At 36.6% G+C, this 22,794-nt stretch overlaps 1 pseudogene; it reads right to left on the bottom strand.

The window, feature by feature from the left end:
- Positions 1-7,153: 7,153 nt before the first annotated feature.
- Positions 7,154-8,088, bottom strand: LOC140513092 (protein lin-28 homolog B-like; annotated as a pseudogene).
- Between the last annotated feature and the right edge of the window lie 14,706 nt (positions 8,089-22,794).

Raw genomic sequence — 22,794 nt, forward strand, 5'->3', positions numbered from 1 at the left:
TCAAACTTCTCTTCTGACACTGATTTTTTTAATCACTTAAACTCTGTAGGCCTCAGTTTCTCCAAGTGTCAGGTGAGAGAGTTGAATATGTTGATGTCTGTTTTTCCTAACATCTCTAGATATTATGATCCTCTACAATCTTTGTGGTCCTTCACAACTTTGAGGATCTGTAATTCATCACTCCAGGGACTTCTGCCTGCTATGTTAATCATGTCTTCCCTAAAATTTAGTAGATTGTGAGAGTTATAGACAAGACAGCTTGGTGTGATTTAAAAAACACTGAATCTGAAATAAGAGAGATTTGAGTGCACATTCCAGTTATTCTACTTAATACCTGTGTGATTTTGAGTAAGTCTTTTCAACTCCTTGGGACTCAGTTTCTCATCTATAAAAGGAGGAGGTTAGGCCAAATGATATCTGAGGTCTGTTTCAGCCCTAAGTTTGTGATCCATGATCTATAACCAAATTTGCTAATGAGTCATTCCAAATTAGGCTAGTTTGGTTCATGGAAACAGGCCTTTATTCACTCCAGAACTGAGCCCTTCTGAGAAGCCTTTCATATTTGGAAGAATATGTCATAGCTATGGCATTAGTCTGCCATAATACTGGTGAATAATCATCAAGGTAGGATTTTAGTAAGATTAGCACATTAAAAGCCCAATAAATATTTGTTGATTTATTGATGAATTGATCCTTATGAATGCTGACACATACCTCAGAACAATATGTGTTTCTCTTATCTGTTTTCTCTGACTCCAAAGATTTTCCAGACTCATGTTCCCTACACAGTTCTACTTGAGCAAAGGACAAGTAGATTTAAGTAATGGGGTACAAAGAGTTAAATTCAAAACTAGGTTACTCTTTCTTTACAGAATGCATGACCCTCAGCTTCCACAATGACATCTTTTCTGCACAGCAGCCAGATCTACTGCTGAGCAAAATACAACAGTAATGAGGGACTAGAAATCCACAGCCCCATGTGCCGTTTTGTTAAGTTCATTAGTCAACATGGGTTGTCAAGCCTTGCACTGACTGAATCCTCACCACTGGGGAGAGACATACTGCCTTCTCTGTTTTTCATCTTCTGAGGCCCAAATTGGAGTGCATTAACAGTATTCTATGCAGGCAGAGAATTCTGGTGGCTATGCTGAGTCTTTTTTTTTAAATGAAGAATTTTGTCCTCTCCATTTCTGGGTCTGGGGATGCTATTTTCCTTGACATATGTTGTAATAACCTCCACTCATTTCTTCAGAGGATAGAAGCAGGCTATCATCTGCCCCATCTCCAAACAATAAAGAACTCCCGTGGATGAAATTACAGATCTTTGGAATACTGGAATAACTGCAAGTTCCAGCTGCACCATGAAGCATTATGGGGCATGAGCACAAATCCTGGCTCTCCTATGGACGCTTATGAATAGCCTTGCACAAGATGTATCTCTGAACCTCAGTTGCTGCTACACCATTAGTGCATCAACTTAGATGACTTCTATAGTCCCTTTCAGATAAAGGGACTTCCTCTTCCATCCTTCTTCCTCTACTGCCATAGGGATTTGTGTTACTTGGCAAGACCGCTAAAAAAAAGGGAATGAAATGCCCAGAGCACAACTTTCACATCCTAGAATTAGGGTCGTGGCAGGTACTTTGTGATCCTCAGTGATTGTGGTAGGGAGAAAAAAGTGCCATGAGAGCAATTATTGTTTAACTGTTAGAGAGCCTATACTTTTCCTCCATGATTGCCATTTTCACTGACCATTGTGATGCAAAGCTTTGATTGAATAGACTTGTCCCCATTTAAAACTGTTGATTATGATGATTTTAACATTTAATAAACTTCCTAAACCTTAGCTAAACTTACACAGGTCTGCAATTTCAGGGTCCATGCTGTGGTCAGAAACTGGAATTTGAGCTATGGGTATCTTGGGTATTCCTTCTTGAGTACAAGCTTGCTTGCTGGGAGTCTTAAATGAGGCATTAAGGGCCCAGCTAAGTTTACTCTGAGTGAATAATTGTATGCATATTTCTCCATCTTGCAAATGTTCACAAATGGACTTTGATTCTCTAAATCAGTCTTCTAATGCTGACCTTTTTTTTTTAAATCTACTCTTCTTATCTCAGGAATATATAATTAGTACTCTCCAGTTCAGAGAAGACAAATGATTTCTTGTTGGTTCAACAAGTCCCCAAGTTTTATTTCCTTCAGGGGAACTTCAGCCTTCTCAGATAAGTGCTAGTTTCATTTCCTTATCCCAGCTCTTCTAGTCCTTTTTGACCTTTGCCTCCCTTACCTCCTATGGAATTTACCATTTGTACCACTCATTGTGGTACTAGCATATAACACTTGTCAGTGTTATTTGACTGCCTATGACTTATCTTTCCAACTATAATTCAAATTCCTTGACAGAGAATATTGTACAGTCAGGTCTTAATGAGTACTATAACAAATCACATGATATAGCAAAATATGGTGAATGGTTCCAGCCCAATGGAAAAACTGCAAATTCTATTAAGGTGATCATTTCAGAGGATTGGTTATTTGCAATAATCAGGACCTATTTAGCTATTTATCTCTTATCTCTGTATCTTCCTAGCACAGTTATGTACCCATAAGCTGAAATGCATCAGCTTCCTAGTAAATGATTGCTTGATAGAATTAAATTAAATTGGCTACTATTCAGTCAATTTCTCTCATTGCAAAATGATTTCAACAATGGAATGCCATATAACAATCAATTAAAGGAACTGGGGATATTTATTCTGGAGAAGAAAATATTTAAGGTAGACATGATAGTCATATCCAGATATTTGAAAGGATGTTGTCTAATATGATGTATTTGTTAGAACATTAAGATTTGAGTTAAAAGTCCTGAGTTCAAAATCCTTGGACAAGACACTTAAGCTCAATTTCTTCATTTGAATGATAAAGTGGTCGAACTAGATGGTATCTCTGGTCCTTTTAAGATTTAGATAAATGATCCTATGAGCTACGGAAGAATAATTTGGACTATTATGCTTGGTACTAGAAGATACAGCAAATAGAGATTATTGGAAGTTCTAGAGAGTTTGGTTTAAGCTTATTGTAAGGGATGAGGGGAACATTTCTCACATTTAAGGCTATCTTAAAGCAGAGTGTCATGTTTCAGGATCCTGTAGATTTCCCTCACTTTAGGATTAAAATCCATCCATCAGATATTTGTAGAGTGAATTCTTGTCTATGTATGGACCTCTGATTTTCTGTCTTACTTTGAGATGATGTAATATATTAATTTATTCATTTAAGCTACATGATGAAGGTCCCACAAAAATTTCCTTGTAACTTGAGCAAATGAATTCTATACATTGCAAGACAGAAAATGTCAAGCCAATGACCTTGCAGTCTTAATGTATAATGCTTAATAAAGCCCATTTACATGACTTAGGCAACTCAGTTGCTGCTGTGCATCTCATTTGAGAAGATGGACTGTCATCAGAAGGTGAGAGAACCTGACAAATCATAGTAGTTTAGAACTGAGCATATGGCCACTGACTTGGAACGCTTACACAGTTAAATCCTTTGTCCTTCTTAAGTAGTGTCACGAACAGCAGTGTAAAATCAAGAAAGAGGAGAAAATGGTATTATTCCTCAAATTGTACTTTTTAAATTCTGTGGTGACAAGAAATGTTTGGTTCTTAGAGCTCTTCATAAGGTCTCTTCTCATCTTTCTAAAATGTACTTCACTCCCCTCCATTCACTCTGTATTCCAGTGACACTGAACTTCTTGAGTAATTCTGACATGATACTCTATTGGTTAAATCTGAGTCTTTTCACTGGCTGTTCCTGATGCCTAGAACTCTCTCCATCCTTATTTTTACTTCATGGTATAAAAAGGTTTTGAAGTATGTCCAGATCACCTACTTGGAGGCAGCAATGTAGGAATAACCAAGAACCTGCTTCTGGGAGAAAACATTTCCTACTCAGTGTGCGTATGTGGGGGTGGCAGGGGGAGAGCATCCAACACAGAGCTGGAATTTTATGTTGTTTATCTTACTTGTGTCTTTTAGTTAAAAAGCATAAATGAAATCTCCAGACCCAGAATTGAACTATGGTGGCCTTAGAGGCAGCTGTTGCTGCCAGGAAAGTAAGGAATTCCTAAAACACAGGGATGACTGAAACTTTACCCCAAGGGGAACTTTAGACTTGGAAATTGGTGGGACTGTGCTATATAGAAACTGAGCTAAGCTAGGAAACCATTTCCCTTCTCCTCCGCAGACACTGAGGTGGTGGAAGGACATTATACCTCTAGATGTTGGGGGAATGTTTATATCTTTATTCTTGCTATATATTTGAAGTATATACTCGTTTGTAAGAGTTAATCTGACTGTTAAATGGAACTGGGGTTCAGGAGCCACTTAGAACTTTGTGAACACCATTGGGTAAAACTATAGTCAATGGCATAGAATAGACTCTCCCCAGCTCCCTTAAGGATTACTAGAAACCCCTGGGAGGAGGGGTAAAATGTATCCTATCTGGTTGTCAGGCATTCTGATATTCACTGCTAAACTGTCTTCCCTGACTCCCTTTACATTTCAGTTAAAACCCCATTACATGAAAGAAGATTTTTTTTTCTCTTTAACGTTAGTGCCTTCCTTTTGAAATTACAGATATGTGAAGTCTTCATCAGTTGGAAAGTCTTTCACAATCTGATTTTTCTATAGCACACTTTTCTGCTTAAATGATCTTTATGGAACACATGAACTCCAGTCATTATAAGGGCATTATCATGGAAGTTAAGAGATTAGTCAGGGAAAGACCAGAGGATCATAGTTTTACACTTGGAAAATACTTTAGAGGTCATCTTGTCCAAACCCTTCATTTCACAAATGAGGAAAAGAGAAATAAAGTGACTTATTCAAAACCACATAGCCAATAAGTAGGAGAAATTTTAATTGAACTGAAATCCTCAACTTAAAGTGTTAGTTATCCTTCAAAAGTTAATTTAAATTAGTTATGCTTGTATCACTATTCCTGAAACTCTTCACCAGTTTTCGGTTTTCAATGTGTCTAAAGATGATTCTGGAGAGAGGGGAGGGGGAGAGACAGTGACAGACAGAGAGGAGGGGGAGGGAAAGGGGAAGAGGGAGAGACAGACAGATAGATGGAGGCAGACAGTGTTGAGGCTTTCATGGAGAGTTGCATCTATAATTTTCATGAGTTCAAATCAAATTATTTAGTTTATCTTTGCTTTTGCTCTGAGGATGTTCTGAAATTGTCACCCTAATGACATTCTAATTTGTGAAAAGCATGGACAAATAGACTGTGTTTGCATTTTTTAACCTTCCCTATAAGATCTTTCTTCTACTTTCTTTCTTATACCTTTCTTTAGCTGCCTTATACTTCCATGAGAAGTTCTGTGGCAGAATGGATGGAAAGCCAGCCTTGCCAAAACGATGAGCTCCTTGAGATTCTGCCCCTGTCATGTAGTGGCTGTGTGACTGTAGCCAAATCACGAAAGGTTTTGTGTTCTAGGCAAATCTCTAATAAGTTTCCAAGAATATGTTAATCTGCATTAGAGGAGGGCTTTTCCACAAATGGGACTTCTCTATAACACTAAAATCCCGGGTCCAGTCCTTATACTTATATTCTCAACGTGCTTCTTTCTTCTCAATTGGCTCTTGTATTCTCCAAAGACATGAAGTTCATGATCATTGGGCAGGTATCCCTTCTGATTTGGGTGAGTGGATCCTTTAGCTCCAAAGCCTCTAAACCTTAGGGTGGTAGGCACACTGATTTCAATAAACTTTGTTTTGCATTGCAAAATATTCAAGTCAATTCATACCAAGCCCATTCTTTTTCTGAGTGCTAACTATTCACAAGAATTCTTTTCCCCTCCCCCTTTCTGTATGAATCTTCTGGGGCCAGACCATAGTCCCTTGGTAGGAGTCAACTAATAGTAATTGTGTACAGAAAGAAAAAAATGAATATTATCTAAATGCTCATTATTAGCAACAGTAGGATTGCTTATCATAAGTATTCAGGCAGTCTGAAAAATGACATTATTGATAGACTGAAGAAATGATCAAATATGTGTAGAGAAAATAGGTGAAAGATTTAAACTGAAATGACCTTCTTGGACCATTTCTGTCTATTTGTATTTTTCATTTGATCTCTTTAAAACACAGATTTATTCCTGTATTCTCTGGGGGAGGGGAGAACCACCAAAAAAATACATCAATCTGTTAGAGTTTTTCTCCATAATTTTCACTTTTTTAAAAAAATCTAAAACAATGATCTAAAACAATGGTTAGCAGGATTAACTTGACCAGGAAAACTGCTGCTCCCAACAGACCCTTAAAACCTGACAATATATAAAGGATGAAAATGAGGTGGTATCACAATACCATACAATATGATCAAGCCATAACATTTTTTACATCATCTTCCCTTCATTCTTCCTATTAGGCATCTAACTCACAATTAAGCCTTATTCATGTAAAGTAACATTGAGATACCATCACATAAAATGCACATTAATTGTCTTTTCTGGAGTTCTATATTAAAAAATAAATAAAAATGGTTAAAGAGGCATAGAGCATTAAGATAACTGTTTTTGAGATGCCATAATAGGAAATGCTGATCTATGAAAATTAGAAAAAGAAAAAGAAAAACCAAAAAGTTATCCCAAAATGGAGAGAAGTGGATGTCTTGATACACTTAGTACCACATGACTGGAAGCTAGGAGATGGGAGGTATTATTTGGTTCAAATAAAGAGTAAAAGTAATATTTTTCTTGTTTATAAGTGGCTATAAATAAAAAAGACCATATTTCAAGGAAGTTTCCAGGAAATAATTTTCAAATACATCTTAAAATGTGAATATTGTTTCACATGGACATTCAACCCTCGAACATTTCCATTTGGTTGAGAGTAGGTGCTTATATCTATACATACACATATAAAATATATATGTACATATATAAATATATATACATGTATAAATACATATGTATATGTAGATATACTCTCATATTTGCTCTCATTTTTCCAACAACATAAAACATGACACTCTGCTTAAATATGTGTCTTAGAGAGATTTGTCTGATTTTTTAAAAATTTCACAGTTCCTCAATAGTATTTAAAATCCTATGCCACCTGCTGGTGGTAAAATTACTTTCCTTTTACTTGTATGAGGTAGACAACCCAAATAGGTAAGAAGAAAAAAAAGGTATGAGATAAAAACAATTTTCCTTTTTTTCCCTTTTTTTAATAGAAGACCCCTTTCTGTTTTGTTTTTCAGGTGAGATGGATAACTTAGTCAAGGAAGTTTCTTAAAGTGACCTGCCTGACCTTTCTGATGTCTCTGATTCACCCTCCTGAGAATAGAATGGAGATGAGTAGCCATAGACTCACCCCACTTCTTGGAGGAAACTTGAAGTGGATGGCTGTGGCCTCATGTCTTCTCTGGGGACTAGAAGACTGCTGTGGAACAGTTTTACAGGTGTGATTAGCCACCATGTGCATGCTGCTGTGATAGTAATGGCAATTCTTTGGCTGAGGAGGTAGATTACATTCTTTGATATGATGATCAAGGCTGTCACATTTGTAGCATCTATAATTCCTGTTCATTGTAGTCAAGTCTAATTGTGCATCAAAACTGTGTCATGGCCAAAATTTTTGGGACAGAGTCAAAGCCATCCTTAGAAGAAAAATTATATCTCAATCTCCTTTTGGTTTTCTATTTTGCAGTGTCTTCTCTTTGGACTGTTTCCCACTTCCTAAGCAGGGACTTCCTCAAGGGCCCATTATCCATATTCATTCAAGTCTTTTGGAAGATTTTTAGATTGTGAATTCCACTGGTTCTCCTTCTTTTAGGCTTCTGTATCTTTCCATAAACAATATGCTTTCTTGTACAAACACATAGACTGGAATATCTAAGGGTCTTCCCTCTCAGTTTATCATGGAGATGAATCCAAATCCCATTTGTATGTTGAACCATTTTCAGTGACCTGTTCTATGCAAAACCCTCAGATTCTTCATCTTGTTTCTGCAGCTCTCTGAATTTGTCTTCATCACCTTTACTTTCCCCTCTTTGATGGAAATTAACAAAAAACATGGAATTACTAGTATGATACCAAATGGCATATATTGTAATAAAAGGAGAGAGCTTAAGAGAGTGGGAAGGAAAAAACTTCATAAAATCTTTTGAATCATATTTTCTAAAAGTAAGCAATCATTTCAAAGGAGGTACCTGCAATGTTCTATAGATCAGATTAGCACCCTTGTTTCTGTATATACATGAATTTTTTTATTGAATTCCATCTTTCACTTACATTATTACACTACAGCACACACAAAAAATAGTTAGTTTAACAGTGATTCCATTTCCAAAAGGAAACGTTCAATGAAATTATTCTCTCTTTGCCAAGCATGGAGAGGAAGGAGGAAACCAGGAAGATTGCATAACTCCTTGTTATTGAAAAGCAATAAATAGTACTGGAATGAGGATTAATTTGCAATATGCATCTCCAAAGAAATAACTTTCAATTACAGTTAGGAGGGAATGGGAGAAAGAGAGCAGGTGTATCCTATCTGTCCATTTGGACACTTAGCTTCTTCCAATTAATGACAATCTACATTTTTTAAGAACAGAGATTAGGACTCATTTTAAATCTTTAAAAAAAAATATGCATCCTAAAATTGTCATTGTATTTGCATGAAAACCTTACAGTAGATATTTTAAAAGCTATTTTTGCTCTTGTTCTTAAAAATGAATTTATTTTCATATTATGTATTTATATCTATAACAGCCTATCCCATAAGATTGAGTAAGGCATTTTAAAATAATTTATTCCAGAGATGTTCTGGTAAATGTTTATCAACTGTCTCTCAAAAAAAGTTTGCAAGATACATTTTTAAGTTTAATTTACATTATCCATACCTTCTCCATCCTTTCTTAATTCTTTCTTACATTTTTAAACGATAAACAGGAAAATAATAAATCAAGTCCTACTTTATTGCATTTTCTGATTTCAGAAAATTTGTTGCATCTTCTGATTTCAAGTCTGACACTTAAAAGTTAACAATTGGGGACTGGAGCTAAGAGGGCAGAGTAGAAAGATGAATATACTCTAGCTCTTCCCCCATAGCCCATAAAATATCTCTAAAGAAAGCCTCTCAACAAATTCTAGAGCAGTAGAAGCCTCAAAACGACAGAGTGGAGGAGATTTCTAGCACAGGGTGACCTGGAAGGCCTACAGGCAAAGACTGTTGCACCCAACATGAGCAGAGTGCAGCCCTGCCTTGGCCACATGGTACTGGGAGGAGCAGGGCCTGAGCAGGCCTCGAAGGTGAATTCCCAGCCACAACAGTTGAAGTTTGCATATCCCTCAACCCACAGGCACTAAAGGTAGCTTCAAAGGTCAGTGAGAGGGCTTTTTCACCTCTGTGAAAAGGGAGCAGGGCCTTCTCTTGAACCTGGCCCCAGCCCCGGCAGTGGCAGCAGTGGTGGCAGTGGCAGTAGTGGTGGCAGTGGCAGCTGTGGTGGTGGCCACTCCAAGCAGCAGCCAGCATCCATTGTTCCAGTGTTGGAGCCCTCAGCTTAAAACCCCTGGGGGAATTGAGCAGCTGATGTGAATCTCAGCCATGAGCCAGGTCAGGGAATAAACTCCTCTCCCTTGATTGTGACATCTTGGAGGAACTAAGAACTTACAGGTACCTAGAGCATACCCTACTCTTGACAAAGGACCCAAAAGTCAAGTAACTGGTGGGAAAATGTTCCTCCAAAAAAGGAAAAAACAATAAGACTATAGAAGTTTACTTTCTTGGTGAACAGGTATTCTCTCCCATCCTTTCATTTGAGGAAGAACAATGTTTACCATCATGGGAAGACATAAAAGTCAAGGCTTCTGCATCCAAAACCTCCAAAATAAATATGCAATGATCCCAGGCCATGGAAGAGCTCAAAAAGGACTTTGATAATTAAGTAAGAGAGGTGAAGGAAAAAATGGGAAGAGAAATGAGAGTGATGCAAGAAAATTATGAAAAGCAAGTCAACAGCTTGTTAAAGGAGGTCCAAAAAATGCTTAAGAAAATAACACCTTTTGAAAAAGGTCTGTCGCACACAGGACGTCGAGCAGAGCCCAGCCCTGCCTTGGCCACGTGGAACCCAGGGGAGCAGATAACAGCTTTAAAAAGAGGCTAACTCAATTGGAAAAAGAGGTCCAAAAAGGCAAGGAGGAGAAGGAGGTTTTAAAAAGCAGAATTAGCCAAATGGAGGAGAAGGTTCAAAAGGTCACTGAACAAAATAATTCTTTGAAAGAGAGAATTGAGTTCAGGGAAATGAATGACTATGAGTTAAACCAAGAAGTTAGTAAACAAAACCCAAAATTTGAAAAAAATAGAAGATAAGGTCCAACAACTCATTGGAAAAACAACTGACCTGAAAAATAGCTCCAGGAGAAATAATTTAAAAATTATTGGACTACCTGAAAGCCATGATCAAAAAAGAGCCTAGACATTATCTTCCATGAAATTATCAAGGAAAACTGCCCTGATGTTATAGAATCAGAGGACAAAATGGATATTGAAAGAATTCATCGATCACCTTCTGAAAGAAACCCAAACAGAGAAACTCCTAGGAATATTGTGGCCAAATTTCAGAGTTCCCAGATCAAGGAGAAAATACTTCAAGTAGCTAGAAAGAAACAATTTAAGTACTGTGGAAATACTATCAGGATAACACAGGATCTGGCAGCTTCAACATTAAGGGATTGAAGGACTTGGAATGAGACATTTCAGAAGTCAAAGGAACTGGGATTGAAGCCAAGAATCACCTACCCAGCAAATCTGAATATAATCCTTCAAGGGAAAAAATGGTCATTCAGTGATATAGTTGAATTTCAAGATTTCATGTTGAGAAAAAGAGCAGATCTGTATTTAAAAATTTGACTTCCCAAGACAAGAATCAAGAGAAGCATGAAAAGGTAAACAGAAAAGAAAAGTCATGAAAGACTCTCTAAAGCTGAACTGTTTACACTACTACATAGAAAGAAAATATTTTTAACTCTTGAATCTTTTCTCAGTATTTGGGTAGTTGGAGAGATTGTACATACACACATACACACACATACACATAGATAGATAGAGAGTATAGGGTGTATTATATCAGAAGAGATGATATCCACACACACACAAAAATTAAAATGAAAATTAAGGGGTGAAGGAGGAAAATTTCAGGAAGAGATAGTGAGTAATGGAATGGGACAGGCTATAACTCATAAAAGAGATAAGAAAAATCTTATTCAATGGATTAGATAAGGGATAAGGGGAGAGGGGGAAAAATAAAGCTACTCTCCCCACATGTGGTTGAAGAAGGGAATAACATGCTCACTAAATTTGATATGAAAATTTATATACACCACACCAGGAAAGTAGGAGAAGAGGCAACAAGTGGAGCGAGGGGAATGTTAGAAGTGAGGGCAAATGTGAGAAGAGAGTCATCAGAAATAAACACTTTAGAGAAGGGACAAGGTCAATTGTAGGGGGGGGAATAAGGGGGGATAGGGTAGGTCAGAGGGCAATATAATTAGTTTTACACAACATAATTATTATGGAAGTCTTTTGCAAAACAACACATATTTAGTCTGTTTTGAATTCCTTGCCTTCTCTGTAGGGCTGGGGAGGGAGGGGTGGAGAGAGAGAAGCTGGAATTCGAAGTATATTAGAAATGAATGTTGAGAATTTTTATTGCATATAATAGGAAAATAAGAACTACAGGGATAGGGGTATGGAAATTTATCTTGCCCTGCAAGAAAAGAGAGAAGATGGGGATAGGAGAGGGGTGGGGTGTGATGGAGGGGATGGTACATTGAGCGAAGGAGTAATCAGAATGCAAGGTATTAGAAAGTGGGGAGAGGGGAGTGATGGGGAGAAAATTTGAACATGTTACAAAGTGAGGTAAAAGCAATTAGTATTAAAACAATAGACTGAATTAATTACTGAGAATAAATCAATGACATCTTTAGTTTGGAGAAAAGAATTTCAGTCTAAATTTCCTAGAAGAAGGTAATCTCAGGTAAAATTTGGCATTGGTGGAAAAGTCAAGGTTTTAATGGTAAATTTGATTTTATGATTGCCATTTAATCAGGAACTAGAACATGTATAGAAAGGCATGTAAGCCACTTAAGACCTGCCTCAAAAGATGTTCCTTAGCCAAAGTGAAACTATAATCATATTTGAAACCTGGTTATTGGAACATGCCATCTTTAGATGCTATGGGACTATTAAGTGACTGTTCTTCTGAGTCTAACTGCAGGTATGGGTGGCAAGAAAGTCAATCTGAGACTCTAATACATGATGCCAGTAAGCTGATTAGATGCTGGTATGAACTGTATAGGTGATCTCAAGGGAAGAGTGGGAGAGTGGCTGTTCAGCATGGGCTGAGGTAGGATTCTCCTGACTCAATTTCCCCACTGTCACCTGGCAGACTTTAAGTCTGACTGAATTGCAAGTGGATAATCTAATCCTGTCTGGAAAGGACATGAAGTTGGGGTGATATTGTATCCCTGAAATATCCTTACTATTGGTGGCAATTTCCTGTAGTCAAAAGGTATGTAAGCTTAATACCAGATCTATTCAATTATAGATTATGATTAGGGGAACATACGAGGTTATCTAAAATTAAGCTATTAGGCATAGGACTTTAGACCAACAACAATAAGTTTGGGTCCTTTAATTCTTGGTAACACTGTGGAGACAATTAGATCAAGAGTTTGTGAAATTAGCAACATAAATATTATTTGTGTCTCAGTTGGTTAATGATTAAAAAAAAATTCTTTTGTGGTCCATATTGTAAATGCTTTAAAAAGAAGTATCACCTGTACAAAAGTTAGAATTGCTTTATCTGTTATAAACTGTGTTAAAAATAAATAAATGAATGAATGAATGAATGAATGAATGAGTAAATAAATAAATAAATAACAGAAAATAACACCTTTAAAAATAGGCTAGCTCGATTGACAAAAGAGGGACAAAAAGTGAATGAGGAGAAGAATGCTTTAACAAGCAGAATTAGCCAAATTGAAAAGGAGATTCAAAAGCTCACTGAGGAAAATAGCTCTTTAAAAATTAGAATGGAACAGATTGAAGCTAATGACTATGAGAAACCAAGAAATTACAAAGCCAAAAGAGTGAGAAAATGGAAGATAATGTAAAATATTTCATTGGAAAAACAACTGACTTTGGAAAATAGATCCAGGAGAGAAAATTTAAAAATTATAGGACTACCTGAAAGCCATGATCAGAAAAAGAGCCTACACATCATCTTTTATGAAATTATCAAGGAAAACTGCCCTGATATTCTACAACCAGAGGGCAAAATAAATATGGAAAGAATCCACCAATCACCTCCTGAAAACGATCCAAAAAGAGAAACTCCTAGGAATATTGTAGCCAAATTCCAGAATTCCCAGGTTAAGGAGTAAATATTGTAAGCAGCTAAAAGGAAATAATTTGAGTATTATAGAAACACAATAACAATATTACACCTTCCACAGTAATGGATAGAAGGGCTTGGAATATGATATTCCAGAAGTCAAAGGAACTAGGATTAAAACCAAGAATCACCTGCCCAGCAAAACTGAGTATATTACTTTAAGGGGAAAAATGGTCATTCAATGAAATAAAGGACTTTCAAGCATTCTTGGTGAATAGATAAGAGCTGAAAAGGAAATTTGACTTTCAAACACAAGGATCAAGAGAAGCATGAAAAAGTAAACAAGAAAGAGAAATCACAAGGCACTTACTAAATTTGAACTGTGTACATCCCTACATGGAGAAATGATATTTGCAACTCTTGAAACTTTTCTCAGTATCTGGTTAGTTGGAGGGATTATACACACACACACACACACACACACACACACACACACACACACACATATATGGAGAGAGAGAGAGAGAGAGAGAGAGAGAGAGAGAGAGAGAGAGAGAGAGAGAGAGAGAGAGCGAGCACAGGGTGAGCTGAATAAGAAGGAAGAATATGTAAAAAAATAAAACTAAGGGATGACAGAGGAATATATTGGGAGGAGAAAGGGAGAAATGGAATGGGGCAAATTATGTCTCATAGAAGAGGCAAGAAAAAGCTTTTCCTATGGAGAGGAAAGGAAGGGAGGTGAGAGGGAAAAAGTGAAGCTTACTCTCATCACATTTGGCTCAAGGAAGGAATAACATGCACACTCAATTTAGTATCAAAATCTATTTTACACTACAGGAAAGTTGGGGAGAAGGGGATAAGCAGGGTGGGGAAGATGATGGAAGGGAGGGCAAATAAGAGGAGGGAGAAATTAGAAGTAAGCACTCTTGGGGCAGGACAAGGTCAAAAGAAAGAATAGAAGAAATGGGGAGCAGGATAAGATGAAGCAAAATGTAGTTAGTATTACACAACATGACTGTTATGGAAGTCATTTGCAAAACTACACATATATAGCCTATATTGAATTGCCTGCCTTCTCAGTGGGGATGTGTAGGGAGGAAGGAAGGATGAGAAATTGGAACCCAAAGTTTTAGGAACAAATGTTGAGAATTGTTTTTGCGTACAACTGGGAAGTAAGAAGTAAAGGTAATGATGTACAGAAAATTATCTTGCCCTACAGGACAAGAGAGAAGATGGGGATAAGGGAAGGGAGGGGTGTTATTAGGGAGGGCACATTGGTGGAAGGGACGATCAGAATGCAAGGCATTGTGAGGTGGGGGGAGGGGAGAGATGGGGAGAAAATTTGGAACTCAAAATTCTGTGGAAATGAATGTTGAAAACTTAGACAAATAAATGAATGAATGAATGATTAAATAAATGAATAAATAAAAAAAATAGAAGTTAACAATTGGCTCTCAAGCACAAACATATCCCTGAATTGTGCTCTTTTGAACTAAAGATCTAATACTTTGACATACTTTATCTTCCTACTATACCCACTACGCATTAAAACTATTTTCTTTCTTGGTCAAATGTTATGGTACTAGAATTTATTTTGTCATGAGATTTAGACACGAAAAGGACTTGAAAAATCATATATTTCAACCTTTTTATTTTATTGGTAAGGAAACTCCTATATTGTTATCTAAAACAATCAACAATTTAAATTAGATGACTTGAACAATTTTCTAATATAACCTGTGTACATATAATATGAAATATTTTTTCTTAAAAGATAAATCTTAATATAACTAGATCCAAACTACGGAGGCAATAATGGTATAGTAGAAAGATAATTGTACTAAGAATCTGGGGACCTGGGCAATATTTCCAATTTAGCCAATAACTCACTAGTTTACCCCAACCAAGTCACTTTCCTTTCTCTGTCTCAGTTTTCTTCATTTGTAAAATTAGTAAGTTGGACCTCCTCTTATCTAAAGGATATAAATTGCAAGCTAGTACTGTGGGAAAAGTGCAGGATTTGGAGTCAGAGGACCTAGAGTAAAATCTCAGCTCTGGCAACTTACTCATTTTCTCTAGGCCTCAGCTTCCTCATCGGTAAAATGATGTCATTGGACTAGATATCATCTAAGATTCTTTCTATGGCTTGTAAACTTGTTTCAAGTCACCACATTCTGTCATTCTTTTTGCCAAATCCTGTTGAATTTGTCTTTTGAACCCTACTTTCATGGCTGAAACAAAGACTAACTAGCATATTTTCCACTAGTCACAAGTTTCTCAATACATATCAAAAGTCTAATCATTTTATTGTATTTTTAAAAAATTCTTCTAAAACTAAATTATATCACTAATTTATTGTCTGATGAAATTTTTTAGTGATCTATTCACAAAACACAAACCCTTCTGAAAGTAACGGTGAAGGATTTTAGTTTGAGTAACTCATCTTTGGTGTCCTCATGCCACTTACCAATGGTTGCATGAGTCCTACTTGTTCCATGGGACTTCAAAGATGACACTAGAACTAAATGTTCTACCCTCCAGAGGCTCATGTAAATTAGAAGGCTCAGCTATCAGTCATTTATCAACTGTTTACTGTGTAGCTTCTTTGTAAGTGGAGAAGATGTTTTCCCAACTCTCAGGGAGGTGTAGTCCAGGTGAGGAGCCATGACAAACATTAAAAAAAATCAAAGACCATGCAGTAAATTTAATAGTTCTGTGATTTTTCCACTTAAACTGGACCTACAGCCCATATTCATCAGAATTTCAGTTAAGTAACTACCAATAAATAAGAGATTTTACTGGTGCTATCTATAATAACAATTGGCATGGCATAGAAACACAGCCTGAGGCAGAAAAACTTGGCTTTTTGTACTTGGGTCCAAGTTCACCCTCTGATATATACTAGGCAACCTGAATATGTTCTATAACTTCTCAGATCCCTAAGTAACTCTCTAAGTAGAAAAAAATTTGCAGAGCTATTAATGATCAGTATTGATAGAGGGACTTTCTTGACTAAGAATTCCCCAAACCAATGCAATTATAAGTTTGGAAGACAAACAAATAAATAGAACACTTGTACCCATGATAATTCTTTATCAAACAATGCCTCCACTTATTATTTTAATGTTTCTTGTATTCACATCTTACCAACCAATATAAAAGCATATATTAAGCACCTACTATGTACGAGGTATGATAGGTGCTAGAAAGTATAAAGAGTTAAACAGTTCCTCATCATAAGGAGTTTACATTCTTATGGGGGAGACAACATATAGGACATTTACAAGTAAACTGAAAATCCTCAGGTGTAGAAACTAAGAGTTGTATTTATTATTTTCTGTTGCTTAGTGGAAAGAAGGAAGTTTTGAAGCCAGAAGAATTCACAACCTATCTGTGATTTTTACTAGTTATACAGGTGTTAGAATCTTTCTGAACCTGTTTACTTATTAGTAAAACAGAGATAGATAAGAGAAGGAAATAAGGAAAAGAAAAAAGTATTCATATGGCACCTACTATGTGCTAGGCACTGTGATAAGAACTTTTAAAAATACCATCTCATTTGATCTTCGTTAACGACCTTGTGATGTAGGTGCTGTTTGTATCTCAGTCGTATAGTTGAGGAAAGTGAGACAAGCAGAGATTGACTTGCTCAATTCATAGGACTATTATAAAGAACAAATGTGATAATGCACATGAAAGAATTCAAAAACTTTTATATAAGTGACAACTATTTTTAAAGAGTTGATGGAGGGAGTCCCCAGTCAACTTTGTGTGCTTACAAGACAGTGAACCTTTTATTTCACCACAGTGTGCTAAGTAGACATCTCCACAGGTATTTATAGACCCAGTCAAACTTCACTGAGGATAAGTGATTGAATCTCATCAATTGGACATGAAATGCATAGAGGATGGGGACTGGACATGTGATTATTTTTTTATTTTAATAGGAAACTCCAGGGCAAGAAACTCCTCAATTATTACAAGTTATCATCTTACCTGTAACATATAGCCTTAGGGAGCAATCGAGACCACTGAAAGGCTAATTGAATTGGCCCAATGTCAGTAGGTTTCCCAGACAGAACTTGAAACCTGGTATACAAAGATATGCAATCTTTCCAAACGCTCAATAATGTATGGAGTTGTTCATGTTTGCTTTGGTTCAGAGGCAGAGAGAAGTTGAAAGTGATCTCCACATTACAGCCTGAAAAGAGTGTGTATTCCAGGTTCTAGAATCTCAGTTTCTAGAGAGCAAGAAGTAATGATACTTAGACCAGTGCTAGCCTAGGAGTCACCCATCTAGCAGTCTCAGATTTGAGAGTTTGGGGAAATGAATGATCCTGTTAGCACTCAACATCTTGGAGATAGAAGAAGATGCCAGAGTCCACCCTTTTCATGAAAGAAAGGAAAGTTCCTTATCAGTGCTTGCCTCAAGGGAAGATGATTATCTACATTGTGCCAGAGTTGGATAAAACAGGAAGCAGAAATTAAGCTACAAGGCAGCTTGTACTGTGAGAAGACCCATTGTTCATAATCACCAGAGGAGACCAAGAATGGTCTTGCAAAAGAATCCATTCCGTATTCTTATGCAATATTACTCCTAAATTTCCTAAATGTGTATACATACAGGATGTAAACACTACAATTTTGGAAGAAAGAACACATATCATTCTAAGTAAACTTCTCATTTCAACTTCTAATTTCATTGTTCATTATTTCAATTTTTAACTCTGAGAGGTCATGACCTGATTCTAAAAGACACCGACATAAATATCTGAGTAGGGAAGGAATATTTATTTTTACTCACTCTTTTTTAATAAAATAAGAATATTTTGCAAGGTATGAGAATATTTTATTATTTTATTGTAAAAAGGCTCTTATTGGTTAAGGTTTTAGGCATCCTTCAACATCAACTTTCTACTGACCACCTTTTTCTTTTCTCCAATCACTTATCACAGAAACTAGTCATTTTCAGTGTTGCACTATCTCCTGTAGTTTTCTTAGTATGTGTTTAATGCTGTGTAATGGTTACGAGACTCTCTAAAAGGAAGTAGCTGCTTAGTTGAGTTTGTGGGGTGAGGGTGGGCTCAGATGACTACAGAACTCTTGATTTGCTGTTGTTATCCACTATCTGCTTATCCCTTTACCATTTAGTGCAAGATCCTTCTTTCTACAAACATCAGTATATCCAGTGAGTAGCAACGGCTCAATAAGTATATTCTAGGAACCTGTGGTTTACCCATTTTGTAGGCCAAAAGGGAAAGTATCACATAGTGAATCAAGTGGGAATTAATAACGAAGTATTGAAAATAAAAGTGAGAATTCGGGAGGGTTGGAGAACAGGCACTAGAGAAAGGCTCTGGCACTCTTCTAAGGTGTGAGAATTTTCTGACATTATAGACAGAGGGATAGAAAGCTAACTATGATATAATTAATATAAATATACATGATATAAATATTGATATAAGAATAGATATGGATATAGATACCTTCTTTGTATGTAGTTGTTTTTCCTGTTGTTTCCCCCATTGTTCTTTGAGCAATTTGAAAGATGGAGTTTTTTGTCATTATTTAGCTTTTTTTAAAAAAACATTTCTTTGCATCTTTAGTTCTTAGCACACTGCCTGGCAAATATTAGATGATTAATAAACCTTTGATAACTTGACTTAAAAGTTTATTCTTCATTTTTAGAAATCAGGAAGGTGAATAAGACTTAATAAGTTTCAATTCAGGATTTCCAACACTCAAGTTTCTTTCATACACTCCTACACTTTTAAATGTAGTGATCAAATATGTTGACATTATTTTGGGAATGTGATGCAGAGCTCTGAAAGTGATATTTGGTTCTTAAAGATTTTGGGAGTAGAGCACAATCTCTGTAAAAACCTAAGTTGAAAAAGGTTTCAAGTATTAGCCTGGTGATAGCCTGTCTTCAAACTTATGCAGCTGTTTTTTTAATTGCATTTTTATTTTTGTTTTAAATTCTCTCTCTTTCTCTGCATCATCTTTCATTTGTTGAAAAGGTAAGAAATTATATCCATTATACATATGATATAATGCAAAAACATATTTCAGCATTAGCAATGTTCCAAAAAAAAAAAAGATAAATGAAGGGGAAAATGTGCTTCAGTCTGTACTCTGAGTCCATCTGCTCTTTATCTGGAAGTGGAAAATTTTATATCATGAGTTCTTTGGAACTGTAGTGGATAATTGTATTTATCAGAGTTACTAAGCCTTTCAAAATTGTTATCTTTCCAATACTTCTGCAACTGTATAGCTTCTTCACCTAGTTTTCCCTCCACTTTCCATCAATTCAGATAAGTCCACACTTTTCTGAAACTATCACTCCCATCATATATTATAGTGCAATTGTATTCCATTACATTCATATGCTTTAACTCTTTCAACCATTCCCCTATTGATGGACATCCTCTCATTTTTCGATTCTTCGCCACCACAGAAAAGAGCTACTGTGAATATTTTTGTACATGTGGGTCCTAAGTAAAATTTGGAAGAGTTTAATCACCCACCATAAATTTGGGCACCAATCAATAAATTTGAGGACACCATAGATGCTTCATTCAAAGGCCACAATAATCCTTTTGCTGGATGACATTCTGCCCAAAAAGAGATGCTGTTTCAGTTGGAGTCAGTAGAGGGAGGCATTCAGTGATCTGTGAACTGTGAGCCAGGATTTCACATTATCCTTCCAACATGCACATATCATTAAGCTATAAGATGATTAATCAATGAATAAACAAATATTTGATAATTTCTTTTTTATATTTTTCTCAATTACATGTAAAATCATTTTAACATTTTTTTAAAATTTGAATTCAAAATTCTCTCCCTCCCACCCCTACCCCTTTAATGGAAAAGGCAAACAATTTGATATAGATTACAACGCACAGTCCTGCTAAACACATTTACTTGTAAGTCATAATATGAAAGAAATAACAGACAAAAACTGAAATAAGCAAGAGTATCTGTGACATGCATTCAGGCTCTACCAGTTCTTTCTCTGAATGTAGTCAGCACTTCTCAGTATAAGTCCTACAGATTTGTTTTAGATCATTGTATTGATAAGACTAGCTAAGCCACAAGATGGTGGGGTATAAGCAGGAACTTGCTGGAGCTGCCCCCAAACTTTACCAAATACCTGTAAAAATGATTGAACAAGTTCTAGAGCTGCAGAACCCACAAAATGATGGAGTGAAACAAGTCTCTAGCCCAAGACAGTCTGGAAAGTCAATCAGGAAGTGTCTATAATGTAGGACTGGGAGCCTAGCCTAGTCCACATGGGCCACACCAATGCAGAGAAGGCCTGAACAGGCCTCAGGGAACTGAATCACTGGCAGTTGTGGTGGTTTTCAGACAGGTGGGTTTCAGCCCACAAATGCCAAAGACAGCATAGAAGGTCAGTGGGAAAACTCTGTGGAACATGAGAGGGGAAGGGGAACAGTACAGTTCCAGCCCTGGGGCAGCAAAGGTGGGTAGACAGCGGCATCAGCAGCAGCAACAGACAGCCGAAGTGTGGTCACCTCTTGAAAGAGATCCCAAAAGGAAAACTCCCAGGGATATTGTAGCCAAATTCCAGAGTTCCCAGGTCAAGGAGAAAATATTACAAGCAGTCAGAAAGAAACAATTTGAGTATTATGGAAACACAATCAGGATAAAACAAGATCTAGCTGCTTCTACATTAAGGGATTGAAAGGCTTGGAATATAATACTCCAGAGGTCAAAGGAGCTAGGATTAAAACCAAGAATCACCTACCCAGCAAAACTGAGTATAATACTTCAAGGAAAAAAATGCATATTCAATGATATAGAGGACTTTCAAGTATTCTTGAGAAAAAAACAGAACTGAATAGCAAATTTGACTTTCAAATACAAGAATCACGAAAAGATAAACATGAAAGAAAAAGCATAAGTTGAACTGTTTATATTCTTACACGGAAAGATGAAATTTGTAATTCATGAGACCTTTCTCAGTATTCGGGTAGTTGGAGGGAGTGTGTGTGTGTGTGTGTGTGTGTGTGTGTGTGTGTGTGTGTGTGAGAGAGAGAGAGAGAGAGAGAGAGAGAGAGAGAGAGAGAGAGAGAGAGAGAGAGAGAGAGGCACAGGGTGAGTTGAATATGAAGGGATATCTAAAAAATAAACTTAAAGGGTAAGACAGGAATATATTGGGAGAAAGAGAAAGGGAGAGATAGAATGGGGTAAATTAGGTCCCTTAAAAGAGGAAGAAAAAACTTTTACAATGGAGGGGAAGAGGGGGAGGAGAGAGGGAATGAGTGAACTTTACTCTCATCAGATTTGGCTTAAGGAGGAAATAACATATATACTCAATTGATTAGCTTACTCTACAGGAAAGGAGGGGGAAGGGAATAAGAGAGGGAATGATAGAAGGGAGGACTGATTAGGGAAGGGGGTAGTTGGCAGCAAACATTTTTGAAAAGGAACAGGGTCAAAGGAGAGAATAGAATAAATAAGGGGCAGGACAGATTGGAGGAAAACATAGTTAGTCTTTCACAACATGACTATTATGGAAGTGTTTTGCACAACTACACATATATAACCTATATTGAATTGCTTGATTTCTCAATGAAGGTGGGTGGGGAAGAAAGAAGAGAGAGAATTTAGAATCTAACATTTAAAAAAGAAGTGTTAAAATTATTTTTCATGCAACTCGGAAATAAGATGTACAAGAAATGGGGTATAAAAATCTATCTTGCCCTATAAGAAAGTGAGGGAGAGGGGGGATAGGAGGGGTGTGATAGAGAGGAAGGCATACTAGGGAAAGGGGTAATCAGAATGCATGCCATCTCAGGGTGGTGGAGGGGAGAGATGGGGAGAAATTAAGAACTCAAAGTCTTGTGGAAATGAATGCTGACTAAAATAAATGAATTCATAATATTAATAAAAAGAAGAGCTAAGCTATTCATGACAGATCATCATACAAAATTGCTGTTCCTATGTACATTGCTCTCCTGGTTCTGCTCATTTCACTTTGCATCAGTTCATATGGATCTTACCAGGTTTTTCTGAGAGCATTCTGCTCATCCTTTCTTAAAGAGCAGTAGGATTCTATCACAATCATATATAACAACTTGTTCAGTCATTCCACAATTGATGGACATCACGTCAATTTCCAGCTCCTTGACACAATTAAAAGAACTGCTATAAATATTTTTCTACATATAGGTCTATTTCCCTTTTTTATCTGTTTGGGATACATATCTAGCAGTGATATTGCTAGTTCAAATTGCTATGGTTCATGAATCTGTTAACTATTATTTTCTCAATGAGGATCATTACTGATTCTCTGGGGTTTTCCAAGTAAACTATCAGTAAACAGGCATGGTTCTACCTCCTTTGTGCCAATATTTATTT

Source organism: Notamacropus eugenii, chromosome 1 (assembly GCF_028372415.1).
Source record: "Notamacropus eugenii isolate mMacEug1 chromosome 1, mMacEug1.pri_v2, whole genome shotgun sequence".
In the NCBI taxonomy this organism is placed as follows: Eukaryota; Metazoa; Chordata; class Mammalia; order Diprotodontia; family Macropodidae; genus Notamacropus; species Notamacropus eugenii.